Below are 16,858 nucleotides of genomic sequence, written 5' to 3'. Positions count from 1 at the left end.
TTTGCACTAGAATAAGGATTACGATTTATTGTGGAAGTGAAGATTTATACATATCCACCTTTTATTTTGTCCGCACACAATCCCTTTCAATCTTCCAACACCGCCATGTTTACAGTCCCATCACGGTTCTACGCTTCCGTGGCCAGCGACCCTCCTATCTTCGACAACCCTCCACTACTATCTAGCGACTTATTTCTCGAGTATGAATGCCTACTATCCAGTGCCCTATTCCTCGACTACGAAGACTCGATACACTCATAAAGGCTCTTAGACCGAGTCATATTTATTTCTCCCGATGCAACGCACGGCCACTTTTGCTAGTATATATCTAAATTCTTAAAAGCCTACACTCAGTAAGTAGTGAATAGATGTAAACTCCATCGTAGCTTCTGTTTCTCAAAAACTCCACGAGCTTAAATAGTGCCATCTTTAATAGGATCACACACTTTCTATTTATTTTAAATAGTGGCATCTTTGATAGGATCACACACTTTCTATTTATTTTCTTATCATACATTTTTCAAGGTCGTGATGACCAAAGCTGTAACCATGTGATCATCATGCAAATATCATGTATATCATATGGATCATGGCATATTTACATTAGTTGCATGACTTAAGAGACTCGTGATTTAAACTCCTACAAACTCAAAATTTTAAAATACTCATATCTGCTCCTAATTAAAATTTGTGAAGCCAATGTCATCAAAATTTTGACCCGATAATTTTCTTTCGATCATTTTTTTTTTGAAAAAAAGAGGGATTCCACTTTTTTCCCTTTGTATTGGAATCTTGTATGCATACATGACCAACGGGCTGGCCTGGCCCAGCTCAGGCCCGACACAGTGCTTCATGTGCCTGGCAAGGCCCGACACACAAAGGCCCGTTACTGACGGGCCATTCCGTGCCAGCCCACGAACCACGTCCTCATGCCCAAGCACGACACATAAGGTAGATGGGTTGGCCCGTCTGCCCGTAGGCACGTACACTACGGGAAAAAACGGCATTGTCGTGCGGTAAATTGTTGCCATGCGTCCGTGCACGGTAAAGACATCTTTACCGTGCGCAGCAAGAAGCACCCACGACAAAGAAATTTTGCACGGCAACTTCTGAAGGTAGTGCACGGCAACGAAACGCTGCACGGCAAAGAAATGTCGACGGCAAAGACCAAACACGCCGCACGGCAAAGAAACATTGCACGGAAAAGGCTCTGGGCGTTGTCGTGGCGCAACCTTTGTCGTGCGGGCAGCTAGGTTGCACGGCAACGTGGCCTTTGCCGTGCGTCAACAGGCATTTTCTTTATTTTTCTTGCTATTTTATTAAATCTAATACTTTTATTTGTTTTTTTAATTAGTTTTACTTTTTGATGACTATTTATTAGTGTTACTTAAGACAATGTGTAATACAAAATTACTCTCCATGTTCATCCCCACATATATCAGGGTTTCGGAGCAATCCGCGCTTCGGAAAATGTGCAAAATGTTATCGCCCAAATGGGAGGAAGGTCACACCGGGGAGCTACTTTTGCACCATTGCACCTTCCACCACACTTTCACACATATTATAGGTCCACATGCAAGATTTGGTGGAATCCGGTGCTCCGACGGTCGTTCTCCCCCTCATCCCCCCAAAAACAGCGGTATGTGTGCCCCGGCGGGTCTACCCCCTAGATTTTTCCATGCGAGGGTCCACCAACACACTTTTTCATTGTTTTAGGTTTGTTTATGACATATACACATGGAAAACCAATTGATTGATCACTGTGTTTGGCTGATCCAATGGATTGATCACTGTGTTGGCAAATCCAAGCCACATGGCGATGTTTGATTTTGGTAAAGATGTTACAATTATTCCTGCAGTCAACGAGATGACGGACAAAGTAGTGTTGTGGGGACTGGGGAAGACGCCAATGTTGTTGCTCTACACTTTTGTCGTTGCAGACCCTGCAAAGTAGGATCAAGAGTGGACGATGAACACAACACAGAGTACACACGGTGTTTGAAATCTGCAGCCTTTCTGTTGTCACTTCTTATTTATTCCTGCAGTAGCTAACTGAACGAAGTTCTGAAAAACTACAGTAAACAGCAACGAGCTTAGAATTCAGATTGCTATCAACAGGGGCTGGGAAAGTTGAGAGCATGTCCTTCATGACTCATGAGGATCGGTACCTCATCAGTTACCCGGATGTCGCCGACTTGTACCAGACCGACATCGAACGGATGGTAGGCGTCCGTGTGGCGAAGTCAATGACGACACTGTCGTGGTCTGTCTTTCACCACAGGAGCAGCAAGCTCAGAGAATACGCCCGAGGTTGCCTTGGATGGAGACGCTGCGTGCGAGTCCAGCACCACGGGTGTGGAGGTGTGGACGATGGCGGTGGCGAGCGAGCATCTGCAAGGCAATCTATTTAGCCGCGAGCTCGAGCACGTCCACCACGAACAGGGACACCTCGGCCACCTGGATGGCGCTGACAACGGGCAAGGGACTGAAGGTCGGACAGGTGGCGGGCGTCGGTTTGGCAAGCCTGACTGTACCAACTTCGTGGGTAGTATCGCTCACTCACCACACGGCCGGTGCTTCTGGTGGCTCTAGACGTAGTTGGTGCTGACTAAGCTGAGCATAGACGCCAGAGCAGTGGCACCAGGGGTTGTGCCGGTGGTGAACTGCGCCGCTGGAACACTGAAAGGTGATGTGCAGAGGTCGATGCGACAGCCAACGAATCCAGCTACAACCCAATCCTACCTTCTCCCTCCGGGTGTTCTGCTTGCTCGGAGACTGAGCAGTAGAGGGAAAGGGAGCAGTGGCCACGGGAACAGGAACGGGACCGAGGGCAAGGTAGAAGTGAGACTTGTTCACGCAAAATTAAAATCTGAACCTTCTCTAAATTTGTTTTTGTTTGGGCAGAAATCTGAATTGTAAAACTTCTGATGAATAGAATTGAAATGTTAATACCAAAGCATGATTGGGTCTCATCACAGCAACTACTGTTCATTTACGTGAAGAAAAACAATAACAATCTGCAAAAAAAACCTACTGATTCCTAGCAAGCATCACAGAATCAAAGCAATTTAAACAATAATGTAACTGACAAGGACTCATCAAAGAAGGCTTCTTCATCAGAAGTACAGCGCCGAACCAAGATGATTCATTCGACAAGAACCAAGAACAGAGATTACTGAAGTAATGAACTACTAACGCGATAGCTATTGGAGCGGCAGCGCGACGGAGGGGTCTCAAGCATGCGGCGCGGGGGAGCCACAGCCCAGGATGCACTTGGCTTCGTTCGCCGTGCAGATCACTGCGCACTGAGGACTATGAAGGAACGGCTTGTTCAAGCAGGAAATCCCGCACATGGTGCCCTGCGTCCCGCAGCCCATCATGCAGCTCAAGATGGAGCCGATCGAGGACGTCGACGTGTGCACGCTGGCGACCGGTGCGGCCGCCACAACAAGGCCAGCGTCCCTCGCTGCTTCAGCAGTGGACACCAGGGCGCCAACGAGGAGGACGACAAGAAGTGCGCCACGGATGGCGACGGTGCCGGCGGAGTTCGCTGCTTGGGCCATTGGTGGTATTTCCGATGCAACTACTCGCTACGAAGGGAGAGAGGCTTGTGGATGGCTTGTGGTGAGAGGGGGCTCGGGGTCTGCTTATATAGCCCGGCCGGGGACGTAGAGGGCGGAGCGAATCGAGCGGTGGCGTTCGATCGGCGGAACAGACTAACGAGATCAGCGGGAAGCCGGCGAGATACGGGATGGGATAACGCCGCCGGGGAGGTAATGATAAGCGCGGAGGCTTATCGCACCTGGACGCGGCTTCCGCGCGCGGAACGCGCCTGGGATCGTTGCCGGCGAACTCGGGATGTTGGGGACGACCCTCACATGTTGGGCCCGCGCGACAGAGACGAACGCAGAGATGATGTCGGATGGTGATTCGACTGCCAGGGTTCGCCAATAATAGAGGTGGAGAGAGCACGCACGTTTTTTTTTTGGGAAAATACAAAAGGAGTTTATTTCTATTTCCAGTAAACTAAATCTTGAAAATGTTCTTGGCCGTTACTTAAATTCCCAGTACTTATTATGTGTTTGGAAAAATAGTTTCCACCCAACAATGATTTTCAGACAAGCTATAAATGAGCCATGCCCTCATGTGAGCTAAAAGCAGGTAGGTAGGCCAGCTCTCTCGGCGAGACTAAGTAAAATTTTCCCAGTATCGCCATTCCCCTGGCATATTGCACCCACGTCACATCTCCACCATGCCGCCAAGAAGTTCGCCGGGCCTCATTCCACGAACACCCATCCGAAGAAGCCAAGGCAAGCAAAGCAGCACTTGGCCAATGTGAATAGGTGTGGAAGGCTTGTTCCACTTATCTTTATCAATTGTTTATAATAAAGTTGTTAATCATATTTGCAGTAATATTAAGATAAATGTTTGACATTCACGTCTTTGTTATGTTAATTTTGGTTGTATGACGCGGCTAGCTAAATTGAATGTAATCCCAAGTTTCACTACTGTCAAGGATTCTAAGTGTCAAGTGTGTATTCAAGATAAACAACCTGGCAATTCTCATACGATAATGGTTTTGTTGTAAATGGTCAAAAAGAAAAGTTGTGCAAGTTGTTGAAGTATTTATATGGTTTTAAACAAGCCCCTAAGCAGTGACACCCGAAATTCGAAAAAACTTTGACTACTGAAGCCAACGACAACTTCTTTCCTAACATCAACAACATTTTTGGTCACATGGCTCTCAACGGTGACAACATCAACGCCAACGCTGGTTCCTCTTCTAGACGGTATATTCCGCTATATGCTGCTTATAGTATTATCCTTAGTTTTCTGCTCTTAGCATTTTTTTTAGATGTGCTGCTATCTGCTGCTTACAGTATTATGCTTCATTTTCTTCTCTTAGCATTTTTCTAGATGTGCTACTATGTAATATATGTCTACTAGCAATATGTTTAGTTTTGTTATTTACCTAGAGAGTGGATATGGTGATCAGTGATACATCAGCACGCCCTAGCCATCGTTAGATCAACGTTGAGATTCAATTTCTGGCTCACGGCCACCATACGACGTTAATGCCTTTTTTGGCTGTTGTTTGGTAGAAATGAGCGCACCCTCCTTTTCGTGCTCTGCTCTGACCGCCGCACGTCCCCTGCTCGCCGCCCTCCACCGGCGCGAGGCAGCCGCGCCCACCCTGCTCCTCCCTCACCGACGAGAGGCCCGCGCGCCGCCCCTGCTCCTCCTGCCCAGACGCGAGGCCGCCTGTTGCCCTTGCTCCGGCCATCCCTGTTCCCGCACCACCGCTCAGAGGGCCCCAAGGAACGACGCTTCCTTCCACACCGCCGCCCTCCGCCACGCGCCTCAGCCTCCTCCACCTGCTCACAGAATCTCGTCCGCTGACGCGACCTAGCTCGATTCCGTTTGATGAACTGCTAGAGGCGCTCAATGCCCGTTGACTCGATTTGGGCCACCATGACCAACCCTCGAGCGTGCGCTGACTGGAATTGGAGAGCCATGCCTCCCAATCGAGCTCCCCTTCACTGGAGTTAGAGAGCCATGGCCTCCCATCGGGCTCACATGGCCGTGGCCTCCCGATTTGTGTCGCTCCGAAGAGAGAAATCACGGTGGGGAACCCTCTCCACCTCGCCTGGGCCAAATCAGATGCAGGAGCTGGCACACTGAGTGGACAAGGATGGGCCGATGAAGCAATTTAGAGTTTGATTACCTCCATCGCCCTTCTTGATTCCCATCACCTCCACGCAATTCCATCACTGCATTGTGCAACATCAGCATCAAGTAGCATTAACAATAGCGCTTTTCAGCTAGCTTGTGCAACAGCGCTAGCCACCGAGCCGCCCTTTCCCCACTCCCGCATCGCTTCCGTGGTGCGTGCGCCGCAGCGCCCTAGCCTAGCATCTCACTCGATCTGTGCAGACGACATCTCGCTCGATCTGATCGGGTGGCGTTGATGGTGTGGTTGGGGAAGAATCCGCTGATGCACTTCCGCCCCTGGACACCATAGTTATCATCTCACGACAAAACTAAAACCGTTGGACACGTGTCAGTCTCTCACCGCGTGCTCACGTATACATGTGATCACCGAGCTTCATCCATATTTACCTATCCGCAGTTATTTTTCATGACTAGTTTCAGTTTAATTCCTTTAGTCATGTTTTATCTACTATTTTCTTTGATTAAATCTTGGAGAAACTTCCTAATATTTACAACACCTTCTTCAACCTATAGAAATTGGTAGAGACATTTTTTCGATAAAGGGAATATATTAATATCGAAGGATATCAATTACACCCAGCCTTTGCAACAACGCAATGCCCTAGAACATTACGGATGCACACAACCAAAAAAGAGAAAGACAAAACTAAGAAATAAAAGTCCCGCTACAGCATCATAGCCCTAGCAACAGTAATACTGAAAGATCGAGATGTCGCCTAGAGGGGGGGTGAATAGGCAATTAAAAACTCTTTCGGATTTGTCTTGTAAGAATGCGGAATTAACCTAACGTTTGGATTACAAGCACAAACCTTAAATATGCTAAGCTCAACTAAGTGTAATAATAACAACTAGAGCTAGGCAAGATAGGCACAAGATATATGTAGCACAAGTGATAGCAAGATATATGTACTTCAAGCACGATGGCTATCACAAGGAAAGAGAGCTCGGGTATAGAAATAACCGAGGCACGCGAAAACGAGGATGTATTCCCGTGTTCCCTTCCTTTGCAAGAAGGTACGTCACGTTTGGAGGAGTGGAGGTCCCACGAAGGATTCCCCAACGCCACGAAGGCTCACCCTATTCTTCGAGCCACATCCATGAAGGATAATGGCCCTTTCCTTATGGCTAGCTTTTCCTCCACTCCGGAGATGGCAAGCTCCACAACCACTTCACAAGCTCCACGAAGGAGAAGCCCGGACCCCTTCACAATCTTCCACGAAGAGATCACCGGGACACCAACCAAGCCAACTAGGAGGTCTCCCTCCAAGAGTAACAAGCTCACTGTCTCTCACTCGAACTAATCATGGTGGAGAGCTCAACACTATGCAATGATGCAAAGCAAGAACACTGGAGGTGTTCAAGTCCTTCACACTCAAATTCAACCCAAGCAACAAATTCTAGGATGAGATTGGAGAGCAAGAACAATGGGGAAAATCAACAAAAGACTCCAAGATCTAGATCCAAAGGGGTTCCCCTCACTTAGAGGAGAAAATTGATTGGTGGGGATTGTAGATCTAGATCTCCTCTCTCAAATCCTCAAGAATGGGCAAGAATCATGGGAGGAATCAAGAGGGGAAGGTAGTTCTTCGAATAGCAACAATGGAGGTGAAGAAAGGGGAAGAACTGCTTCAGCTCAAGGTGGAAGAAGGCTATTTATAGCTAAAGGGGAAAAATAACCGCTGGGGGAAAAAGACAGAAAAATGCACAGGAAATTTGGCCCAGCCGGCTCACAGGCCGACCGGACCAGGTGCTGAGGAGGCCGGTCGGCGGTCCGGTCAGGCCGGGGCACAGGCCGGCGGGAGGCCACCAGGCCGCGCGGTGGGAAATAGGCCACGGCGGGGCGAGCGGGCCGCGCGGGGGCGAAGATGGCCTAGCCCGGCTGGGAAACCGGTCGGCCGGGCCGGGCGCCGGGTGCTGAGCCGGACCAGACCGAAACCGCCTCAGTAAGAGGCCCGGCTGGCACCAGCGCCAGATCCGGTCCAGGCCGGGTGGGCCGGCGGGTGGGCCGGTCAGGCCGGTCGGCCGGCTGGCCACTACCTCCTCTTTTCTTTTCCTTTTTATTCTTTTCCCTTTTTCTTTAATAACAAAAGCTCCCAAACTCCGAATTGAATGAAACCAATTTTGTTTGAGAGATAAGAACAAATGCTATCCTATGGAAAGTGAAAACAGAAGAATCTGTAGGAGGGGATTTTATCATGAATATAAAAGGTAGAACCTTATATCATGAATAATTGGTAAAATCACCCAACCTTGAAAATGTCATAGAATAGTCATACGAACTCCGTTTTCGATGAACTTGGGCTTGTTGTAAAGCTAGCAACAAGCTCAAGAACCTCTGATAGATAAATAGCAAGAAACAATAGGGATATGCAAAGTATGCAAAGGATTGAGCTCCCTAAAAAGATGTGATCAAGTTACCCAACCGAAAGCCCCTCTTGATAGTGCGGCTATCTATCCTATAATCCGGTCTCCCAACAACCACCTTGAGACCGGTAAAAGGAAAACCTAGCAAGGCCATACCTTTGCCTTGCGCATCCCGATTGGTCTTGATGATAGCTCTTCAAGCTCCACACAAGCCGGAATGCCTTACTTGATCATCGTTACTTCGTGAAGACTCACAAATGCTCTCCCATACACTATGATGGGAAAGCTCCATTGATGTACATCTTCACATGTCCATTATCATCAAATGGACGGTAAGCTTTAAGAATATGATCCTCTCGAGATGCTCAACTTGAACTTGCCCCAACTCAACCTTGATGACGATCACCACTTGCCGTCATCCTCTCAGGGGCCTACTACATGACTTCATGTGGCACATTCTTTATGCTTCATGTGTTGACCAAACTTGAATCTATTCTTCACTCTTTGTATTGGTCAACCTTGTATCTTCTCATTCTCTATCATACTATCTTGATCGATGATCTTGATGCCAATACACAAGGTGTATCTTTATCTTCATGGCATCCATACTTGAATCCAACACATGGAATACAAGTAGAACCTATGGAGTATTCCTTCATATAAACTCAATGAAAACATTAGTCCATAGGGGTTGTCATTAATTAACAAAACCACACATAGGGGCAATATACCCTTACAATCTCCCCCATTTTGGTAATTGATGACAACCACAATAAGAGGGTTTATATAATGAATATTAGATACAAGTACGCAACTTATCCGAGAATAAGTTGTATACAAGAGGTTGTATTTGATATGGTCAAGTAACACAAAGCTACTATCCCATATCAAAACCAACTCTACTCACACAACTACATCTAATGCAAGGGATGTGAGTAGAACCAATATATATAGAGCAAACTCCCCCACAATGTATGCACATGTGATGAACATGAATTCATTGCATACATTGGCAAGATTAACCTTTGGGACAATTTCCACTATATATATAAACAACCATGCAAGACATAATAAATATGGAATGCATGTGAGGCAAAACACATAAGCACAAACCAAACTTAAGTATAAAACCATTCCCTTAAACCCTCTAAACTACTCCCCCATTGGCATCAAGTGCCAAAATGGGTGAACAATTTAGAAAGCCAATATAATGTGAGATCCTCCCCAAAGTGTGCACTTCTAATAATTTGAGTGGAATAAAATGCACATATCCAATGATGAATACTTGAAGGAAGTCAAACTATATTGAGGATCAAAGATTGCATAAGATAACATGGTGAAGTAAGCTTCAATCAAATAAAGCAAGCAATCAAAGATACGATAGGACAAACAAGGATATCATGATGAGAGAGATATGATGCTCTAAATAAAATAAGGAAGCTCCCCAAGGTTCGTGCATTATTTATAATGTTTGCATTTGAATACAATATGCACAAACATGAAATCCTCACTCCCTCTATATCATTTAGAACACAACCAAGATAAATATAATATGCTCATCAAGAACAACTTGAGTCCAACAATTACGAGATATGAGTGCATGAAGAAAAACAAATAAACCAAGCACTCATAAATCTTCTTTACCAACACCGCTAAAAAACAAAAAGTATAAAAGATGGTTGGCAAAGAACAAGGATATCAAGGTGATGGATTAACGCTCTCATGTATATAAGTTTCTAAAGTGGACAATGTGATCCATAAAGAAACATGCACACAAAAGAGGTTAATAAAATAAATAAGACAAGATATCCAAGATGAAGTCATAAAATATACCAGAGGATGTTTGCTTAAAAAAGCATATATAGCCTATGGCTCCAATTTTCACTTATGGTATATGAATGAGCTTCAACCAAGAAAATCTCAAAAACATCACAACTAACAATAAGGGAAGTAAAGCTAGTTGGAATGTTTTGAGAAAGACAACAAGTATCATAAATATGGATTTATTTCGCAATTTCATCAATATTGCACATAAGAGCTCTTTGAGGAATTGATATGCAATAAATTGCTAGAGGGCATATTTGGGATAGGTGAATCATAAACATGGTATATATATATATATATATATATATATATATATATATATATCGACGCGGATTTTCTACCTAGGGTGATAGCTATGCATAGGGTAAAAACCGTTGGATAGTGGGGCTTAAGTTCTTTCCAGGTGCAGATCAAAAACGCGTCCGTCATCTCATGTAACGGTTGTTTGACATACCGATGTTAGCTTGTCGTTTTGGGATGGTTATGACATTTTCTTGTTGAACGGTAGCATTGGTAGCTGTCTTCTCACTAGTGTTAGTGCTGATATTTACTTTTCCAAATTGACAAAAATCTACGGCACGGATGCCATGCCCAAGCTAGGCTGTCGTTTTGGTTTATTATTCACACATTGCATATGGTATGGTGCCATGCTGAAGTTAGGTTGTCGTTTTGGTTTATTTTTCACACATTGCATACGGTACGGTGAAAATTATAACTTGTCGTTTTGGAACTATTTTGACATTTGTGTTTTGAACGGCACATGGAGCTGTGTCCTTTTCAGCCGTCGCATGCGGTGTTAGTTTTTTTTACAAATTACCGACGGTATGGTGGATCTGGTCGTTGTTTTCCGCGCAAAAATTATGCTCCGACTCTAAGTTCTGGTTTTGGAATGGTTTTGACATTTTTGTGTCCGACGGTACACACAGCTAGGCCCCTTTGCCAGCCTCGCAAGTGGTGTCATTTTGGTACTTTAAAATTATGATCTACACTTTGCAAAAAATATGTTTTGCAAAGTAATTTATTAGAGCAGAACAAAACGATCCTGAAAACGGGAGGCGTGCATGGAATTAATTGTGCCTACGCCCTGTGGTCTATGCCAGTATTTTAGAGAGTTACGTATTGGCACGAACACCGTTTGTCGGGCTAACAATGAAATAACTTTTGAAGTTGCGGCTCCCCTCAGCTCGCCGGGCGCACGTTGATCAGCTTCCCGACGGCGAAGCCACCGTCCACCACGAGGTTATGCCCGGTGACGTACTTGGCCTCGTCGGACGCGAGGTAGACGGCGGCTCTGGCCATGTCCTCTGGCTCCAGCACGGCCCCTTGGAGCTTGCTCATGCCCCTCTCCACCATCCGCTTCAGCGTCTCGTCGCCGACGTCCGGGTTCGCCCGCCGCGGCCGACCGGACCAGGAGCGGCGTGGCGATGGTGTGCGGTGAAATTGCGTTCATGCGCATGCCGGGGCGCGCCAGCTCCTCCGGGACCAGCCGCACCACGCCCACCACCGTGGCCTTGGAGAGGCTATACGGGAGCGCGGGGACCCCGCCGAGCGTGCCCGTGGTGCTCCCCGTGCAGAGGATGCACCTGCTGCGGCGCGGCACCATGACGTGCGCGGCCTGCTTGATGCCGGCCACCGTGGAGCGCGTGTTGGCCGCCATGACGCGGTCGAAGTCGGCGAGGTTGAGCACGGCCAGGGGCGCATGCGCCGAGGACCCTTGCTGTAGAGGATGTCGAGCTGGCTGTAGAGGATGTCGAGCTGGCCGTGGCGCTGCTGCAGCTGCAGCCACAATGGATGGTTTGTAATCCAGCACACTGCCGGCTGCATGGACATGGCAAAAATTAGTCAGACAAAATGGAAGAAAAGATAAGATTGTTGTGTGTGTGGAAGTAGACGAAGATGAACCTTTGGTTGTGGCAAAGATGAACCCGATGGACTTGAGAGCGACTCGGGCAAGGTCATCGCCATCATCACTGCTGCCACCATGCCGGGCGAGCCGGGAGGAGAAGCAAGGGAGGTAGTCGAAGGGCGTCACGGCAGCCATGCGCTAGCCGAGCGTGTACAGCAGCAGCAGCTCAAGAAATGCACGTATGGTTGTCATTTTGCTCAACAAATCTGCCTGCTCCTAAAGTTTAAAAATAAGCTACCGTGATCGATACTTCGTTGTTGTTTTGATATACATTTTCCGTGGTGTGGTTCTAATTTTGGTCCACGGGATTTGCATGCTGCGAAGCTTTGAAGCACAAATCAACCGTGACGATGTTGGTTGTCGTTTTGGTATAATAGTTTGGATGGTGTATGGTTATCAATTTTTAATTCAACCGTGACCTGCTTGGTTGTCGTTTTGGTGGAATAGTTTGGATGGTGTATGGTTGTCAGTTTTTAAATCAACCGTGACCGATGCTTGTTTGTCGTTTTGGTATAATAGTTTACATGGTGTATGGTTGTCAGTTTTTAAATCAACCGTGACCGATGCTTGGTTGTCGTTTTGATATAATAGTTTAGATATTGTATGGTTGTGGTTGGTTATTTCTGCTACTCTGTAATGGTGTTGCATGTGGCCATATAGGGGATACACCGGATTTGCTAACGCCGTGTGCTCCTCTTGTGCTCCCTATAGAAGATATAATGGTTGGATCTATATGCATAGCTATGCCCCATGGTAGCCCACTATTTCCCATATATATATATATATATATATGGAAAATACCCAGATGACCACATGGCTAGCTACCCATGGGGTCCTGACCGTTGATATACACACTGATGATATAGAGAGCCAACGAAATTCTTGACGTCGGCAGTATAAGCCGTTACATCAAGAGCACACTCACGTAGACCTTTTTTATGCATGTTTTTTTTTTGCTGCGAGGTGATTTGGTACCCATCGAGTTACTTTCTCTCTCCTTCCCAACCCACCGAGGAAAACTTATCTTCCTCTCTCCTTCCCCTCTGCCAAACCAACCGTGCCCCTCCAGAACCTCCCCCTCCGATCGGCCGCAGCCGGCTGATGTCCCAGCGCCAAAGTGGTACTGTGGTGAGGGAGACGCCGGGCCGGAGGCACGAGCGAGATCGGTCTTTGTATTTTTTCGATCTGGGTGTTCTTCACGTCCTTTTCTCGATCTAGATTTTGCATCACTGTTCGATGGATTCAGTTTGTTGTTGATTTTTTTACATGGTTTCTTTCGATCCAGATCCCATGATCATTCAAATAAAGGGTAAAGATTATGAGGGGAAAGTTCTGTTAATTATCTAGTAATATATTTTGATCCAGATCCCATTTTATGAAGTGTTCATCTTGATTCTCAAGATCTATGCGCTTCCGTACTGAAATTTCGTGGATGACCACCTCCGTTTCTTCTATCTTTTCTGATTTTTTTTGACTTGGATGTACAGACTAATCACGTCCGTGATGTAAATCCAGATTGTATATTTTTTGCTGCACGGTTGTACTTGGTACTCAAGATCCATGCCACCTCCTCCTCTTGTTTCTTCCTATCTTTTTTTTTTCTTTTTGATATTCTGTTGCACGAATGTTCTTGAGCAGGAAAAAAAAAAAACAAGCCCAGGCCCTGCTTGGGGCAGCAGACTGCGTCGACCGCCTGGAGCGTAGTGAGCACTATCCACGGCGGACGGGGCCATGTGCAGACTATTTAGCATTTGAGCTTGACCCATTTTTCTGGATCCAAATTTATTTCACCTCGTTATTTTTCAAATTTCTTCACCGTTTGATGGAATGTCTATGTTGATTTTTCTTTGTTGTGCTCACTGGAAAAATCCAAATGGGATTTGTTTGTTTAACGTGTTGTTTTGGAAAAACTAGAATGGGAGTCTGATGTTGCTCCAGCTCCAACAATTTTGGATTCAAATGTGATGTAATTCCTCTCTCTTACTCGAATTAGGTTTGCTTTTTTTGGAGACAAAAACTTTTGGAGTCGGGGCCAGCTATCGATCTGGGGCTCACCGATGTCCTACCATCCACCTTCGCAGAGTTTATCATTTTAGTTTAGTTCTAGCACTTCAGAAGTACGTGAATTTGCTTCACATCCTTTTTTCGATCAGTTTCTAGGTAGATGTTTTAGTTGCTGTTTTTTGGGATTTGAAGGAGGAGGAGCTACGTGTCGAGGGGCAGTGACGAGCTTCCTTTTTTCTCTGCCGATTTGAGCCCCTGCTGACTGGACCATGGCGGAAGGCCGATGGCCGCGTCAATGGGCTAGACGGGTAGCAGGGGCGCAGACTGAACTTATGCTCAAGATCCATGGCCCCTCCCTATCATGTTTCTAAATCTAAACCGTTGGAAATTTGGATGCAGCACAGGCTCGGCAGTTTGGTTTTAATTTTTCTGTGAAAGATTCTCGAGCTAAGCTGATTTGATTAGTTGTATATGTGATGGATTTTTCACCTCGTTTGACTAATGCCATTTTAATTGATCTACATCATATCGATTAGTGACCTTCAAGCCTTTGGAGAGCAGGCTTTATTTTGCCGTTTCATTACAGATTGAGCAGCAGTTTGTCTTTGATTAGCTGAGGCACACACGAGGCTGTCCGTGTTTTTTCTTCCATCTGGTTTTTCTTGTGTTATCTGATCTAGATTCCTTGGTGATTTTCGTTGCATCGTGTTTCCAGGTCCCATGGTCATTCAAAATAATAGTAGAATTTTCGATTAGGATTTTGCTTCATGGTGCGATGTTGATTTTGCGTGTGTAGGGCGTGTTAATCTGTGTGCTGGTAAAGCACATAAAGTGTGATTCTCGGGATGATATTTCTTCTCATATTTGCTGATATTTCGGTAGCGGTTGTGATCCAACCCCAATCAGCATTTTGGTATCATTATTTGGCATCGTTAATTTCGGTTTACATTTGGTTTAGTAAGGACGAAGTGGAGACCATGAACAATCCTACCATAGCTGTCTAGAATTGTCACTGTTTCCTTTTTTTCCGGTGATTAAAAGTATCTACCTTTATTTGGTTAACCTCATAATATGATTAGTTTAACCTGTTTAACATCTGCTATCAGTTGTTTACACTTAGTAATACAAGAATTACATTTCGATCCTGACAAGCCAAGAAAACTATACCTGAACATGTGACCCTTCCGTGTCTGCTTCTAGTATCTGCCCCATCTTCTTTTCAATTTTCATGTCTGTGTAATAAATTGAGTGATTCAGCTCAGTTTTACAGACTGATGATGATATTCAAAATCTGTGTCATGTGCATGAGCAAGAATTTTCTTACCGGTCTCTGCCTCTGTAGCTCGAAGGGCCTAGCAACAACTTGCTCCATGGGAGCCTCCTTCTGTCGGAGCTCACCGAGCAAGAGAGGCTCATGCTGCTTTGACCTCTGGAGGCTCACCGGAGGGCTGTCGTAGTTCGTGAAGTGCATGGTGTCGCCGAAGGACCTGCAACCAACAACCCGCTCAGAGGGAGTGTAATGCGCTCCGACCGGGAGAATATGGCGAGCCTGGCCACACTGGAGTTGTCCGATGTTAGGCTGGTTGGGAGCATCCCGGAGTCCATGGCGGCGATGCCCAGGCTGCGGTTCAACCACAACCGCCTCTGTGGTGCCATTCCGACCAAGCTCCTCTTGATGCCGAGCATCAGGGAATCTACATGTCGTAGTTCCTCCCTCTTACGCATGATCTTTTTCTCTTCATGAGGTTTTCTCTATAGATGCTAGTTGTACCTTAGTACACAAATTCACATACTGTCTCAATTTACGTCTGCAACTTTTACTTGTTATTGGCTAGCCGCACCATTCCTGTATGTACATTCTTATGCCAACAGAATTTATATCACTAGTTTCTTATCACTCTTTCCTAAATTTTTTGATGTCACATGCACCATATCGCGGAAAGTGACCACGGTTACATGCAGTACCCCAAATCTATCTAGTACCAATCGCATGGCCAACTAGAACATTTAATTACCCAGAAAATTAACACCAAGTTAATCACTCAGAAAAACCATCTTTGCAGCTAAATTGTTTGCTACCCACCTATTCATTTCAAAAAAAACCATGCCCAATAGGTTCAGACTACATGATCTGGTCATTGTCTTGATTAGTAGATGCCTACATGCAACAAAATGGCACGTGCATTTTTTTTGCTGAATCATGAAAAATCCTGCACAACTCCATGGATAGAAGCAACAAAACGACATGTACAATACTCGTCTCACCAAAAAAATCTTGCAGAACTCACGCGACGAGGATAGCCGATTTACTTGTGATCCTTTTGCTCATCCATGCTAGCGTTCAAATTCCATGAGATTGCCCTGCCCCCTATGTGCCTTTGCATGCACTGACGGAAAAGCTCACAGCGTTGGCACCTCACAAACTCACAAACAACTTAAAGGACCCAATCTGCTACGTTGAGCACTCATGCTCCCTTTATCCAACGGCAGCCTACCTATGCACAGCTAGCCACCTGGTTAGAAAATCCGCGTCGATATATATATCTATATATATATATATATTCCTATCATATGCATCTTCTCAAAATACTCAAATGTACAATAAGAAATTTTCTTTAAAAAGGATTTTTCAAGAACCTCAATATTTTCAAAATAAAGAATTTCATGCCAAGATGCAACCTACAAGAGGATGGATGCTATATGAGTATGCATGAATAAGATACTTGTTACCGAGATAGCAGTGGCTAGATGTAGTAGATAAGAGTTCATCGATCATCCTAGCTTGACTCCAATTCTCATATGGTGACAACACCTTCCTTATAGATGAGACAAGCCTCCATTGCATCTCCAATGTACCTAAAACAACATTCAAGTACATCTTGGTCCCCAAACTTATTGGGTTCAAAATGGTTAGACTAACCACAATACATAGGATACACTCCATATCAATATGTGCATATTTATAAATGAAGTTGGAATTTCATGCACATCTTAGCCATTTAGGATTTGATGGAGTATACCCTATAT

At 45.6% G+C, this 16,858-nt stretch overlaps 1 pseudogene; it reads right to left on the bottom strand.

Annotated features, from left to right (window-relative positions):
* Window positions 1–10,953: 10,953 nt before the first annotated feature.
* On the bottom strand, window positions 10,954–12,100 carry LOC127330808 (short-chain dehydrogenase reductase 2a-like; annotated as a pseudogene).
* Window positions 12,101–16,858: the final 4,758 nt, after the last annotated feature.

Source organism: Lolium perenne, chromosome 2 (genome assembly GCF_019359855.2).
Source record: "Lolium perenne isolate Kyuss_39 chromosome 2, Kyuss_2.0, whole genome shotgun sequence".
Lineage (NCBI taxonomy): Eukaryota > Viridiplantae > Streptophyta > Magnoliopsida > Poales > Poaceae > Lolium > Lolium perenne.
The sequence above is the reverse complement of the archived record's forward strand: the minus strand, read 5'-3'. Positions and strand labels throughout refer to the sequence as shown.